Source organism: Sus scrofa, chromosome 2 (assembly GCF_054392235.1).
Source record: "Sus scrofa isolate SSC_HxYL_T2T_F1_AM1 chromosome 2, Sscrofa_HxYL_maternal_Yorkshire_Landrace_v2.0, whole genome shotgun sequence".
Classification (NCBI taxonomy): Eukaryota; Metazoa; Chordata; class Mammalia; order Artiodactyla; family Suidae; genus Sus; species Sus scrofa.
The window spans coordinates 129,013,552-129,029,403 of NC_139384.1; the positions used below are offsets into that span (position 1 = coordinate 129,013,552).

At 39.4% G+C, this 15,852-nt stretch overlaps 1 protein-coding gene across 47 annotated transcripts in view; it reads left to right on the plus strand.

Moving 5' to 3' along the window:
* The window catches only part of KCNN2 (potassium calcium-activated channel subfamily N member 2), a 712,042-nt gene that overhangs the window by 331,926 nt on the left and 364,264 nt on the right, over positions 1–15,852 (plus strand). For 21 of the 47 annotated variants that reach the window (XR_014838553.1, XR_014838556.1, XR_014838555.1 and 18 more), the window contains one exon: positions 9,958–10,068. The exons of the other annotated variants lie outside the window; for them this stretch is intronic. The gene's annotated coding sequence lies outside the window, so the exon portion shown is untranslated. The remainder of the gene's footprint in view (positions 1–9,957; positions 10,069–15,852) is intronic. 47 annotated transcript variants of the gene reach the window in all.

Sequence of the window (15,852 nt, forward strand, 5' to 3'; positions counted from 1 at the left end):
AAATTAAAAAAAAGAAAAAAAAGAATTTTTTTTTAAATATAAAGGATAAGGTAAATTATTTATTATTTTCTTTATCTACATTAATATTGAGTTTGTGATTATTTGACCAGGGCTAGGTTGAAATTTGGCTTATACAGTGTATGAAGAAAGAGTCCACTCAGAAATGGTATCAGAAGAGAGTTACTATTTACCTACTTAAGCCAATGCATTATAAATTACAAGTGCATTTGGGGGCCTAATTGCAAACTTAAAACCCTATTTAGTAATTCAAATTTTTAGGTGAGATCCCCTTAGTTATTTGAATTTGGTATATCTCCACTTGGACTTCATGCATTTTTTATTCTCTGTCTAGTTGCAGTGAAACTGGATACCCCTAAACAGTTCCTGTGCTAAGTTTATGATTAGCCTCTCTGTCCAAAACATTCTCCCCTTTCTTATTTTGTACCTGGACCCTTCAAGACTGAGGAGTAACAGAGTTCTCTTGTGGTACAGTGTATTAAGGATCCAGCATTGCCACTGTAGTTGCTTGGGTTGCTGCTGTGGCACAGGTTCATTCCCTGGCCTGGGAAATTCCACATATGATAGGCAGGGCCAAAAAAAAAAAAAAAAAAAAAAAATTGAGGAATATCAAAGAAAGGGGGACTGAAACTTTGCAGAGCCCTCCTGGGTACAAAAGCCCCTTTTTGTCCCCCATTTATTATTTACAGGGAAAAAAAAGCTTTAGTCTCTGGGCCTTCCCTGAGTTTGTGTACCTGATGATGAGTAAGGCCAAACAAACTGAAATGTTGGAGTTTGAAACAGAGGAAGTGTATTCACAGGGCCAAGCAAAGAGAAAGGAGAATGGGCAGCTTGTGCTCGAAAGACCCAAACTACCTGGTGGCTTTCAGGTCAAGATTTTTAAAGACACTGCTGGAGGAGAGAGTCTTAGGGTTTGTGAGGTTTCCAGAATCTCAACCATCTAGTTGTAACCAGCCTGGGTCTGCCTGCTCGTGGTCAGCATGGAGTCACCATATTCCACCTGGGTGGAGGTATTAGTTTATATGAAAAAACTCAAAGATAGGCATCTTATTGTTAGGTATGTCCCTTCAGGAGGAACTAGGAGTTCTGTGGCTCTTGTCCTAATCATTAACTGCTTCAGTCTGCACTTCAGAACTCAGTGAAGGAGACCAAAGCCTTTCCCCCACTACAAACAAGAAAAGGGACATAGAGGGGCTTTGGTGCCTGGGAGAGCTCTGCAGGTTCCTGATGGATTGCGGTAGGTGACTTTGGTTTTGAACATCTGTCTGTTTATTTGTGCTCCTTGTTTAAAGAATTCTTCTTGGGTTTTAGAGGTGAGGACATGTCCTCATCTTTTGTTTTCCCGGACAATTACTCACCAGTTGGTTTGATTCATCATAAAATCACCATCTGCTTCCATGAGTATGAGAAGTAATGTGAGGAGAGGGGCAGACAGCTCTTGTTTAATAATGGTCTCTTGTTGCCTTCTCTGCTTGTAGGAAGACTAGGAGAGCTCCATGACCTTCACAATGCTAGACATTCAACCTGAGAAACAATGGGAGTAGGAAGCATGAGCACATAGAGCCAAGTGAGGAATTTAATTTCTGGCTTGATTTGTATAGGAGAGATCAGGGACATGACTAAGCATATTGAGAAAGCTTGCTTAAAAGCTGCAGAGGAGTCCCCATTGCAGCTCAATGGTAATGAAACCAATTAAATATCCTTGAGGATGCAGGTTTGATCCCTGGCCTCACTCAGTGGGTTAAGGATCTGGCATTGCAGTGAGCTATGGTATAGGTTGCAAGCTTGGCTCAGATCTGGCATTGCTGTGGCTGTGGCATAGGCTGGCAGGTATAGCTCCAATTCAGCCCCTAACATGGGAACTTCCATGTGCCACTGATGCAGCCCGAAAAACTAAAAAAAAAAAAAAAAGTAGCTATAGAGCTGCACAGTTAGCACCCAACTGGAGGCTTTCTGCCTTAGTCACTTTTTTACCTGCACTGAATGTGACTGCTCTGAGAGCCTCAGAAGCCATTTTCACAAGGCTTAAGCAGGGGATCCTGAATCTTACCCATTTTCCTACCTAAGCTCTGCAATTGCTCTGCCACTCTATGAATGCCTTCAGACTCTCTTCTTACAGTAAACATGGTATCACAACTTAGTCCCTAAGACCTGGGAATAGCAGCACCAGTGCTGGGGTACTGTTTCTTCCACAGTGGCAACCTGCCTATGAGATGACTGGACCATAGTAAGCCCTTGGGGCTGTTTTATAAGTATGTGTAGACCCAGGCATCCAGAAAAAAGACAGACTAGGGCTGGGGGGCACTGGAATAAATTGGACTTCACCTGTCCTGAAAGGAGTATGGACATTGAGAGAAGTCATAGCGAGAAGTCATTTCTGGGTAGAAAGACTTACATGAACCCCAACTGGGAATAGTTTATTGAAGTATAGTTGATTTACAATGTTGATAATTACAATGTTGATAATTTCTGCTGAACAAGAAAGTGATTCCATTACACATATATACACATTCATTCTTTGTCAGATTCTTTTCCCATGTAGATTACCAAAAAATATTGGATAGAGTTCCTGTGTCAACAGGATTGATAACTCACTGAGCCCTCATATTGAGCAAGGCTCTGTGCCACATTTGCCATGCATTATATCTTTTCATCTCTGCAGGTAGGTGCCGTGATCATTCTGATTTTAGTGCTGAAGAAAGAAGGTCAGGAAGGTGAATTGGCTTGTCCAAATCACAAAGCTAGTAAGTGGCAGAGGCTGGAGTACATCGGACAGATATATCTGCAAAGAGGATGAGAGGCTGGTCCACTTATTGTTGAATAGAGCTGCTGTGCACTTATAGCCTTTACTGGAATGATTGTACAGCTGTGTAACTGGAGAGCTATGAAAAGAAGGGCTTACTCTCTAGAGTTTCCTGGGCCTGTTAAAAAGGCAAATCTTTGACTCATGATTTCCAAGAGCCCAAGTCCTGGGATGAGTTATTTGGGTTTCATTCCCCACCACCTTCCCCAAACAATCACAACATGTCAACATAGCAACAGTAAGACTCAGATTTAGACACGTATATACACTGACTATGCTAGAAGTATTGATAGGTAAAGCAAAGTCATCCATACATAGCTATTGTATAACTTTGGTCTGTCAAGCAAAACCCAAACTCCATTTTCCAGGCCATGGGTGATGGCATCCTTCTCACTTTCCCACAATCAGGAATGCCTGACTTCCCATGCCATGGGCCCCATCTCTTTTCTGCCTCTGGGCCTTAAGGATTCTAACCCTGCTGCCTTGGCACCGCATTCTTCCTACTCAGCATTCTATGCCTGCTCATATACCCCTCCTCTTTTGTTTTTCAAGGCTCAGGTTAAGATCTGCATGTTCTAAAAAGCTCTCTCCCCTAGTCCATACTGACATCTCCCTTGTTTGCTCTAGGCTTTTTGAATAGTATGATACATTTACAGCAGTTTTAGAGAGTAGCCGAAATTATTCTTCAACTCTGCAGAGCTCCAAAAACACTTTGACATGAAGCAAAATGACTAGAGCCCAAAGGCTCTACTTAGGTGTCCATACTAATGGAGGCAGGTTTACTGTGTCCTGGTGCTGGTTTAGGGTTTGAGAACAGTTGCGCTGCTAGAGATAATTATCATATGCCATTAGGAGATGGAAACTCACCAAGAGCAAAAGGACACAGACCACGCCCCCCCCACACACATAGGCAAAATTGTTTATTTATTCAATAAAGAACATGTAAGGAATCCATCCTGGGAAAGGTCAAAAGTAGCTCTTTTAAAATTAACTTCATTTGGGGTAGTACTGCAGTCTTTGATCATCATTTAGCTAGGAAATTCTAGATTTTAAAAATAAATCCCCAAACATTATGGAAATGTACCTGTTTTCTGAAGTTTCATTAAATTATATTTAAGTTCATTTTTCATGTGGAAAATGAGCTTCAGAGTTCAGTATGATGAATCGTTTCCTCCTGTGTGACAGTGGTGGAGGAAGTTAATTTACTGCTGCTGCAGGCATTGTGGTTGGCTCCTATTTTATTCCAGGGCTGTGGTGATAAATAGGATTACACTGGAGTAATCGCAGCTGCCTATTTGCTTATCACATCACTGAGGTCAGTGCTAAGGCTCTTATTTGAGGATTCTCTTGTTTTTGAGACCTAGTTTTTTATGTTCACAATGTTATAAACTTTTGCTGTATCATTACTCCCCATGGAATGTTGAACTGAGCTAAGTGAACTCTCAGAGTTATCTGTGTTATGGGAATTTGGGTCATTTATTTGGAAAGTATTGATTGAGCACTGGTGGTGAGTAATAGCTTATACCATGCCGAGGAAACCAAGGCTACTGCACTGGATGTGGTAGAGGGGAGGCCACTTCATACTTTAGCAGTAGAAAGTGAGTGGTAGGGTGCAGATGTGGCAATGAAATGGCAAGTGAAGGATGCCTCAATTGGCTTTGATTTGATCAATAATTAAGTAAATTTGACTAAATTATTACTTTCCATATATTGGGAAACATCGTACCATTTTATGGAATGTAAAGAAATATTGACATATTAGTTAAATTTAACATAAACGTGGAGGTACAAGTTATGCAATATATGTACACTACATGATTCTAGACATGGCATGTTTAAAGGTATGAGTTACCTTGTCTAGGAACAATACAACCCTTAGACTTGGGCAAGTGCCCACATGCCTCAGGTGCACTGTGTCTTGATTATAATTTCTTTGAATTTTTCTAAATCCCCCTCTGATGCCTAGAATTGTCCTGAGGGTCTTTAGTGCTATCTAGACAGAGTACCTTTATCATGGACTGGGACATGAGTGAACCCCATTCTCATTTTCTCCCATGTGAGATATCTGCAGCTCTCTACCTCATGTCATGAGTTGACCAGATATCCTAAGGCACTGTGGCACTTGCACTTAAGGAATCAAACCTGGTTTCTGTGGCTGGGCTCATGTAGCTAGGGTCTTGTTCCAGAACAGTAGCCCAGTGAGCTGACCATTCCTCCTGACAAATGCAGTATATTTTTGTGAGCTCACCAAGATTGGACTGTGAGAATATAGATCATATCATTTTGAGTAACTTTCACACATGTTGGACATTGGACAAGTTTAGGGCCCTGGGATTCCTACATTCCACCACTATTTCTTGGGCTCAAACCAGGTCTATGGACCCAGGTACTGGCTGTTATTCTTCCATGTCATGCCTGAAGGGTCACCTCCAATCTGCAGCACCTAAGTATAGCAGGTCTGGAGGCAGATAGTCTTGACCCGTGGTCCCCTCCGCTGGCACACAGGAAAGTTGCCCTATCTCCTCCCTAGGCTCTATACCATATATTGGGTTGCCCCTAGTGGGCAGCTGCACCTATATTCTCTTGGGTATTTTGAGATTGTTGCTCCGTAGGGCCAATGAACCCTTCCATCTGATGACCTCTCTTCCCTTCATCACTCTGGTGATGTCATGCTCTCCCAAGTTGCTGAACAAGAGATAGGCCTTCCTTTCCCTAATGCAGATGCTCCTTTTGTCTTCCCCATTTGCACCAGTGTGTGAAGGACAGGGTGACGTCAACACTGAGAACAATCACATTCTAGGAATGCTGTGATTATGACCTAAAGAGTTCAAAGGAGATATCAGATGGGACGGTGTGTTCTTTATTTATATTGTACAGTTCTGTATAGTACATCTAACATGACCAGAAAACAAATGATCGTTTGCATCCCCTTACAATTTTCATGTACAACTTGCATTTGTAGACATTGTGAGTGAAACACAAAACTTTTGAGAGTCATCAGAAGCCAGTATTCATGGGCAGCATGATAGATGATACAGTGTCAGGAGTAATGATGTAACCAGCATTAAATAAATGGAAGTAGGGAACTGCAGAGGCAAGAAGACCTACATTTTTTTCAATAAAGACAAGCTCTTAAGAGCCATGGCACTGTGAGTAATAATAGCATTGCTACATTTTTCTCACAGTTGATGATACAAAATTAGCCAGGAATGATGCATATGGCAATAAAGAACCCACATTGATGATTCCTGGACCTTCACAGAAGGTCTGGAACCTCTTCTAGGAAGCAATAGGCAAAGAAGTCACTCATAGGATGAAAACCTATAAGCTATAAAAGAAAGAAGTTATTATTTTGAAGACAAATGCCTCTATTCTGGAGTTAAAAGAGAAGACCTATAGGTTGCTACATTACAGCTGCCTCTCCGCAATTCATGGTAAAGGTTAAAATTAGATACAAGTAATGAAAAAGCATTACAGAGTAGTTGTAATAAGCTTGAGAGCTACTTCATTGCGCTAAACTCAAAACTCGCTGTCTTTCATTCTGCTTCTTTTCTTTTTTTGCTTTCTTTTTTTTTCCTGTTTAGGGCTGCACCTGTGGCACCTGTGGCATATGCAAGTTCCCAGGCTAGGGGTCAAATCAGAGCTGCAGCTACTAACCTATGTCACAGCCACAGCAACAGCAACGCCAAACCTGAGCCACATCTGCAACCTACACTGCAGCTGTGGCAACACCAGATCCTTAACCCACTGAGCAAGGCCAGGGCTTGAACCCACATCCTCTGTGATACTAGTCTGGTTCTTAACCCACTGAGCCACAATAGGAACTCCTCATTCTGTTTCAATAGTCATCATTCTACCAAGAATTCCTTTAAAGGCCACAGTAGAAAATGCTGCTGATACTTATTATCAGTTCAAGTTACTCCTAACTCCCTTCTCCTTCAGCCAACATAAAAGTTAAGAAATGAAAAATGGTGAGGAATAGTGTAATTAGGTAGAACATGAAAGGGACAACCAGCACCCCTCAAAGTGGACTTAGTTTCTGTTGTTTTCTTAGGCAATTAACTTCCTGAAAATTTAACGAAGTCATAATTAATTTGACTTTGCAAGGCATATTTCCTTTTGGACATTACTTCAATTAAAATATGCATTTCAAAGTATCTTATATTCAGGTTTATTCTCTGTGAGTCACTGTTTATGGAAAAAGAATTTAGCACTCAGAATGCTGAAGTAATTAATTCATGCCTGAATCTACTGAATATGGTTGGCATAGGGGTCAATGAGGCCAAAGGCAAATGAGCATTAACAAGGCTACTTGAATACCAGTTATGTGCTAGGTAGCTACAATGGCAACTAGTCAAAAAGATTTAGAAATAAAACATTTATTACTATATTCAAAGGGAATACACACAGTTATTTATCAAAAAAAAAAAAAACTGAGAAACATAGCCCAGTAAAAAGCACTTACAATTTACTATAGAATTAAAAAAATAAAGCAGAACTATATGTCAGATACACATCACTACTTAAAAACAGCAGTAACAAAACACCCAGGGCTACCAACAGAATAAGACCTTTGTGAATGAGAGAGAAGCCGCCTTCCTCTGGGCTAACCAGGTTCAAGACATTGTGAGCCAAGCTTAGGCTGGATTTCAACCCTTTATTCAACCCCTCTCAGGGAACCCTCCTGAAGAGCATACCCTCTGCAACTGAAGGTGAATGCCCTATATACATGTTGTTTTCTTTTAAAACCTATTTAAAATAAAAATATATAAACAGAAAAATAGGCATAAATCCCTGAGGACTAAGAAGGCGAGAGAGAAGAGAATAGCAGACATGAGGCATCAAAACATTTTGGAAGCTACAAAGTAGATGGCCAGATGTTAAACTAGCAGACTGAAGGAAGCTGAAACATAAGCCTGTAAGGCAGAAGTAAAGGAACTATGCTCACAAACATTCAAATCCCAGGAAAAGCCTAGTGGCCTCAGGTCCTTCTGAAGAGAGGATAGGACTCAAAAATGGAGGCCTACTCTATATAGATTGGAGAAATGTCATATCAGAACATGTTAAACTTGGGGATTTGTTATTTTAAAAAGCCCAACTCAACTTTTTATACTTTCATCATAGAGATTAGGCTCAAAGTTAAAGACGAACAACAATAAACAGCTTTAAAAGTCATGCTGAGAGTTCCCATCGTGGATCAACAGTAACAAACCTGACTAGTATCCATGAGAATATGGGTTTGATCCCTGACCCTGGTCAGTGGGTTAACATTTCTTTTGAGAGACACAATTTAACTCCTAACAGTGATTCTATTTGGATCTTATTCTCTTGGGGATTCGTGTCACGTTTAGGCCTTGCTGCTTTGTTTAGAGTCTGCCTGCTTTCCCTCAAAGGGATCCTTAACACTAAACCAATCTGGAATTCTTACTAAGAAATTACTTTCTGTCAATATTTAAAAAACAGAAAATCAAAATGGAAAAACAAGCTCAAAGGCAATTCTAGTAAATCTAAATCTTATTTGAGCTTTCTTATGTTCATTAATTCCCCCAAGCTTACTCCAGGTTCAGCGTAATACTTGATTTCCCTCCCTAGGTAAAGTAAAACTATGCAATTTTCTAGTTAAATAAATAAAAAGTGTCTTTGATTGTGCTTTGCTCCTTATATGAGGGAGGGCGATGACTGAAAACAGCCGGCATGTTAAAAGTAAGATAATTCAAGGAGGATTTAATAAAGGCACATCTACAAAGGCATGATTTTGGTGTCTGGGGCTAATAGCAGCAGTGCAGTTACCCCCACTAGATCCAAAGGAAGGAGATGAAGAAGCAGTTGCTGGAAAGAGTAACAAGGACCTTTGATTGTGAGTCAGAGGAGTGAGCAAGGCAAACAAATATGCTAATCTGACTTTCTTTGTTCCTTCCTAACCTCTGCTGTGGCTTTCCATTAACCAAGCCAACTGGAATCCAGAGTGAAAGTGCCCGTTGATCTAGTCCATACATGTCAGATCATAACAGAGGTTGGAGAAAGATGGAGAGAAGATGAGTGCCCTGTAAGATATCCAGCACAGCTAGACCCTTTTGCCTCTCACTATCCACCCGTTTTTCTTCCTCTGGTTGAAACCCAACAAAGGTGATGCCACAAGTTCCCTCACTTACCAGATGTACTCACATCTATAGTAGATCTAAGAATGGAGTGGTGTATCTTCCTTAGCTTTCTTTCCTGGCTTCTTAGGCACTAGCAGAACTTAAGCAGGATGAGAAAATGTGGTCTCATGCTGTTATTTGATTCATCCAGGAAATTGAGGATGACGGGAGAAAAATAGAAGCATTCTATCTTCCTGTTTGAACTTCTCCAACAGGATCGAGCTTTCTCTTTCTTGTCTACCAACATTTCTGTCCCCTGCTCAGTTCTGCTGGATTAACATCCTATAATTCTGCTTTTTTGACTCTATGACACACAGTTTTGCCCTCTCAGCTTTCAGATTTACTGCCACCTGTGACTTGTGAGTTGGATGTAGATTTAGTCTGTGTCTATGCCTGTGGTCCACCTGGATCCCCTTATCTAACTTGGCTTCTCTTCATCTCTATCCACTGTATAAGAAAGCCATAGACTTTACTGTATTTGTCTTTCAAGTCCCAGAGCTAACACAATCCATGCAGGGATATTAACCAATGTATACTTGTTATACACATACAACCAGGTATAAATGCAGAGAACCTCAATGCCCTGCACTAGAGACCAACACTGTATATCTATTGAGGCACAGATTGTCATATAAGTCCATGTACAACGGTCATTCAGAGAGGCTCCATGCTTTGGTATGACGACTCCAGTTGCTTTGAGTAGGTCAGAGTTTGGCTTTAGTCTGGGAAACACTTCACACTATGACAAAGGAGTGACCTTAATTTTTCTGAGTCAAAATAAGATTGTGAACATCCAGCAATAAATGGAAAAACCTACATTGTTTCCCAAGCAGGATTCTTACAATGACATATTCAAATCCTGTTTAATATACTTTATTTTTCTCTCTATAGAAATAAAGAACTAGTTATGGATGAGAATGCCTCACTCTAATTCTGAACATCTGATATCTTTGTTTTTAGAGAAGCATAGACTCTTCTGTTTATTTATTATTTCAGAGTCTCTTGATGGAGTCTGGCGGCATAGATTGAAATGACTGAAGGACCATAAATAAAGCACACTGATAAACAGCAAAGCATCACATTCATCACCATGAAAATTAGTCTTAGGTAAGGTTTTTTTTGTTTGTTTTTTGGTTTGTTTTTTTGCTTTTCTTCTTAGTGCTGCACATGTGGCCTATGGAAGTTCCCAGGCTAGGGGTCAGATAGGAGCTGTAGCTACAGGCCTATGCCATAGCCACAGCAAGGCCAGATCCATGCCACATCTGTGACCTACGTTGCAGTTTATGGTAACTCCGGATCCTTGACATACAGTACAAATCTGGGGATGGAACCCATATCCTCATGGATACTTGTCCGGTTCTCAACCAGCTGAGGCATGATGAGAACTCTGGTAAGTTCTCGTTTAATATCTTAATTTATAATTTAGGCAAGAGAAATGGCTTGCTAAAGAAATTCACAAACACATGTAAGAATTGATCAGAACAGGAGTTCCCATCATGGCTCAGGGGTTAAGGAACCTGGCTAGTTTCCATGAGGACGTGGGTTCAATCCCTGCCCTCGCTCAGTGGGTTAAGGTTCTGGCATTGTCGTGAGCTGTGGTGTAGGTCACAGACATGGCTCGGATCTATGCATTGCTGTGGCTGTTGCATAGGCCAGTGGCTACAGCTCCAATTCGACCCCTAGCCTGGGAACCTCCATATGCTGAGAGTGTGGCCCTAAAAAGAAAAAAAAGAATTGACCAGGAGTTCCCGTCGTGGCGCAGTGGTTGACGAATCCGACTAGGAACCATGAGGTTGCGGGTTCGGTCCCTGCCCTTGCTCAGTGGGTTAACAATCCGGCATTGCCGTGAGCTGTGGTGTAGGTTGCAGACGCGGCTCGGATCCTGCGTTGCTGTGCCTCTGGCGTAGGCCGGTGGCTACGGCTCCAATTCGGCCCCTAGCCTGGGAACCTCCATATGCCGCGGGAGCGGCCCAAGAAATAGCAGCAGCAACAACAACAACAGACAAAAAGACAAAAAAGAAAAAAAAAAAAAAAAAAAAAAAGAATTGACCAGAACTGTAGAAGGTCATACTTAGTTTACTTGTGATCAAACTATTCTAAAAGATACATGAACACTGATGATCTATTGAAAGGGACCTTTTACACACCCTGATCTAAGCAGGAAATCAAGATTCTTTTCCCTTGGTGTCCAGTATTGATTAGGATTTTTTAAAACCAGAGAAACTAAAAAAGGAAATTTTGTGCTTTTACTGCCTTTGCCTAAATTTAAGAAACATAATTGATGAATTTCTTTCTCATTTAGGCATTATTTGGAGTTTGATAATTTCCTGAGCCTCCTATTTATCATAATTTGTGATTCCAGTTAGACTTTTTTTTTTAAATTTCTGGCATAGAGTCTTCTGTCATTATTTTAGAGCCACTAGAAATATAACATAACCTTGAGAATAGACTAATACAGTTCAGGGTATTTTATTTTTATGGTTCTTTTTGTACCGTATGATTTATTTGCCATTTTGCTTTTCAAATGAGCCTCTTGTACATTATAATCATAGTAGGAATAGGTATTTTACTTTGCAGAGGCATTGACGAGATTTGATTTGCTATTTTGGTTGTAATTATCCAAGTTGCTTGTAGTTACTTGTTTATGGAATAAAAGGTGGGGAGAACTCAACTCTTTGTGTTATCTGGCTGCCATCTGCATCCCCACACCCTACTCCACTCACCCAGAGAAATCCAGCAAAGCAAATGCTATGCTGCTTACCTCTCTGTGACTCTTGGTTTTGGAGGCATGAGTTCCATACCTTCCCCTGGGGCCCTTAGAAGGCTTCATTCTCCTGGTGACCTCTCTGGTGTCACTTTGTCATCTCTGAAATCTGCCATAGAGTTATCTCAAAGAAACTCAGATCTCTATATGGGCATCAGATTATAAACAAATAAAGACCTTAGTGATAGAAAAAATGATTAACCGTAATACCATATTTCTTTGGGTTATCAATGCCTATCTTCCTTTATGCATCTTTACCCTGTGAGAAGTCTATTGCTATTTTCCTGATGGTTAAAGATGCATATTTTTTTTATCATTTCACAAGAAGGTAGACAATATATTTCCTGTTGGTCATGATACAGAAGCAGTTTCTCTAATTTGTTCATTTTGGCTCCATTTGAGAATCATGCCTGCCTAATTTTACCACTTTATTGCCCCTGCTCCATATCAGCTGGATGTAATCCATGGGAAGGTCTTTTCTCATCTTTCCATGCGGCAGAGGAGCCACGTGATTTCCAACTTCCTCTTGAGATGCTCTTTTCCAGCCTCTCTTTCCACCCAGTACTGGGAGAGGCTCAGGGCTGAGGTTTCCTCTTTTCTCCTCTTTCTCCAGGCTAGGTACCCTATGCTGGGAGGCAATTCTTATTATAATCTTACACAGCAGGAATTTCATACCCTATGGGGTTTAACAGTCAAAACCATATGCTCTTAGCTTTGGTTCTTTTATTTATTGGGAAAAATTTGAATCTAGAAAGCTTTCTTGTCTCTTACACATATGGCTCTTGTAGTTGAAAGCTTAACTTTTCAGCTGTTTCTTCCACCTGAAATCAGGGTTTCAAAAGTCTATTTTGCAGTACTTTACTCTTGCACTCTAGCCATGGTAATCCTAATCTTCCTCAAAGCAACGATTGTCTCTTGCTGAATAGAAGGAAAGCCAAAAAGAAGGAAATGTGAAATAGTAAAGTATACTATTCAATGTTTCTTTACCCTGGAATAGTGGAAAAAGCAAGGAATTTGGGATTTCTGGTTAAAGATAGGCCATGTACCCATTTATCTAACATACGTGAATATACTTCCCAAAGTATCCCCTAAAACCCCAGCAAAATAAATATAGAAGGATTTTTGAAGGTATAAGATAGAGATGGAGAGGAGAGGCAATAATATCAGGAATATTTTATTTTAATTTTTTATTCATTTTTCAAAGTTTTACTGAAGTATTATAACTGAAGTTGATTCAAATGCTATAATTTCTGTTATAAAACAGAGTAATTCAGGTATACATATACACATATTCATTCTTTTTCGCAGAATATTGGGTAGATTTCCCTGTGCTATATAGTGATCCCTGTTGACCATCATTCCATGTACAATAGTGTGCATATGCCCATCCCAATCCCCAAGTCCATTCCTTCCCCCCATCCCACCTTTCCACTTTGGTACCATAAATTTGTTTCTTGTGTCTGTTAGTCTCTTTCTGTTTTGGAAATAAGTTCATTTGTATAATTTTTTAGAGTCCACATGTAAGTGATAGGAAACTTGTTTTTATCTGACTTGCATCACTTAGTATGATAATCTCTAGGTCCATCAATTTTGGGGCAAATGGTGTTACTTCTTTCTCTTTATGGATGAATAACATTCCACTGTGTATAGGCACTACTTCTTTTTTATCCATTCACCTGTCAGTGGTCATTTAGGTTGCTTATGTGTCTTGGCTATCGTAAATATTGCTTCAGTTAACATTGGGGTGCATATATATTTTCAAATAAGAATTTTGTCTGGATAAATGCCCAGGAGTGAGATTGTTGGATCATATGGTAGTTATATATTTAGTTTTTCAAGGCACCCTCGTACTGTCCTCCATAGTGGTTGCACCAGCTTACTTTACCACCAACAGTGTAAGAAGGGTCCCTTTGCTCTGCACCCTCTTTGGCATTTATTGTCTGTAGACTTTTTGATGATGGCCATTCTCACCAGTTTGAGATGATAATTCATTGTAGATTTGATTTGGATTTCTGTAATATTACTGATGTTTAGCATCTTTTCAGGTGTTTTTTTAGCCATCTGTATGCTTCTTTGGAGAAATGTCTAGATCTTCTGCTCATTTTTTATTGAGTTGTTTTTTTGACATTGAGCTGCATGAGATGTTTATGTATTTTGGAAATTAATCCCTTGTCAGTTGCTTTAATTGCAAATATCTTCTCACATCCTGTGGGTTCTGTTGGCCAGCATAGAGGGCAGGCATCCTAGAATAAAACAGATCAGAGAGGTCTGGGAGAAATGTCTGCAATAAAGAAACAAAAAACACCTGGTATCTTTAGATACATTGAAAGATTTAGAGAACTGGGAAAGGAATGTGGAAGCGCATTCATGTTAAACACCTAGGAAACTAGAAGATTTATTAAATCTGAAGAAAACAAGTTGTGCAATAAAAGAAATCAAATTGCTACCTAGCTATAAATATTAAATCAGCTTAATAAGGTCCACAGTGAATATAGTGTATTTCTCTTGAGGGAGGAGATGGAAGGGGAGGAAATTATGAAAGTGGTGAACATAATAGCAATGGTGAAAGAGTGCTTGATTCTCATCTTTCATTGTAGAGCCAACAGTTAATCTCTGAACCCCTTGCCTCTCCCTCCCCACTCCCCATTCAAGTGGTACACTGGAAGTAGGTAGTGCTTAGTGATGTGGAGGTAAATACCAAAAGAAACAGCTCAAACTTATAGGCAATTAACTGTGGGGAGCTGGAAATGGTAGAAGGTAGATGTATAAAGACTAATAGTTTTTATAATAAGCCCTTTAGAACAATTTAGTACTTAGAACTCTTTATCTGTCATTGATTAAAACAAACATAATTAGAAACAAAAAGAAATAGCATGGGATTAGAAATAAAACTATTTTCCAATCACAAGTCTCTCCCTTTTCTTTTTTAACTGTATGACTTAACCTCTCTGAGCCTTCTTTTCTTCATAAGGAAGGTTATGACTAAATAAGATGAGTTACGTAAATCACTTAATTATAGTAAGTCTAGCCTTAAGTAACCTTTAGTAAATGGCAGGCATTAAAATCAGCTATATGGTTTTCTAAGCCTCTGGAGGACACTTCAGTTTACCAAGGTTACCAAGATTCAATAACTTTTAATGTTGAAGAGTCACACCAGTAAAATCATAAAAGCCACATTTGACGGAAAGAGTCTGAGCCCTAGCCCATATTTCACCACCATGCTGCCTTCTCTTTCCTGTTTTTCCTTGTAGATAGAAACTACTTCTTTAATCTTTATTCCAAATGGTTCCACACTCATAAAGAACGATCAATACTTTAATTGATGTTATGTGGTGTCCATCCCATTTAATTTACGTAATAGAGATAAAAATATCTTCAAAGTACACTGTAATATACCTCAGTTTTTAAAGTGATATTGAACCCATCTCAAGCAAGTTAATATATGTCAAAAGTATTTTTTAAAATTCTGTGGCCTTTCTGCTTCAGTAAAGGGTCCATAATATCCATGTCCTTATTTCTTTGTTCTTCCCTCAGTCGCTTCAGGCACACACCACAGAGAAGAACGTAGACACTGAGTATACAATTTTAACTTGTTCTGGCTTGAAACAAACCAATCACACAGATATTATCCTAGATGAGAAAGTTGATGAAAAGGACCTTAGAGTAGATTAAATAGTAAATCTTTTGCATAGCTTCATGAAGCCTGAATATAATAGCTTGTTTCATGTGTAAAAATGATATGACTTCAAAGGGGGTGGTAATATTTCTTGTCTAAGTCTTGGAGAGATGCATCATGTTAAGTACCATAAAGTTTTCATCTCCTCATTAACTCTAGAAATCTAAATGGAATTAGAAAAGGATAATAAGAATGATAAGGAGCTGACAGTATGATTTATGAGAAAATATTAAAATAATTGAACAACTTGGATAGTGATATTGCATGTCTGGAAAATGAAAACATTTAGAAAAACTTGGGGGAAAATAATAGGATGAGTAGTTATAATGAGGATACATTTCAGTTTGCTGTGTTTAAATCAATTGCTATAAAGGGTATGTGGAAACATTAAAGAATATTTTTATTGATTGATTGATTGATTGATTTTTGGCCACACTGTGGCATATGGAAT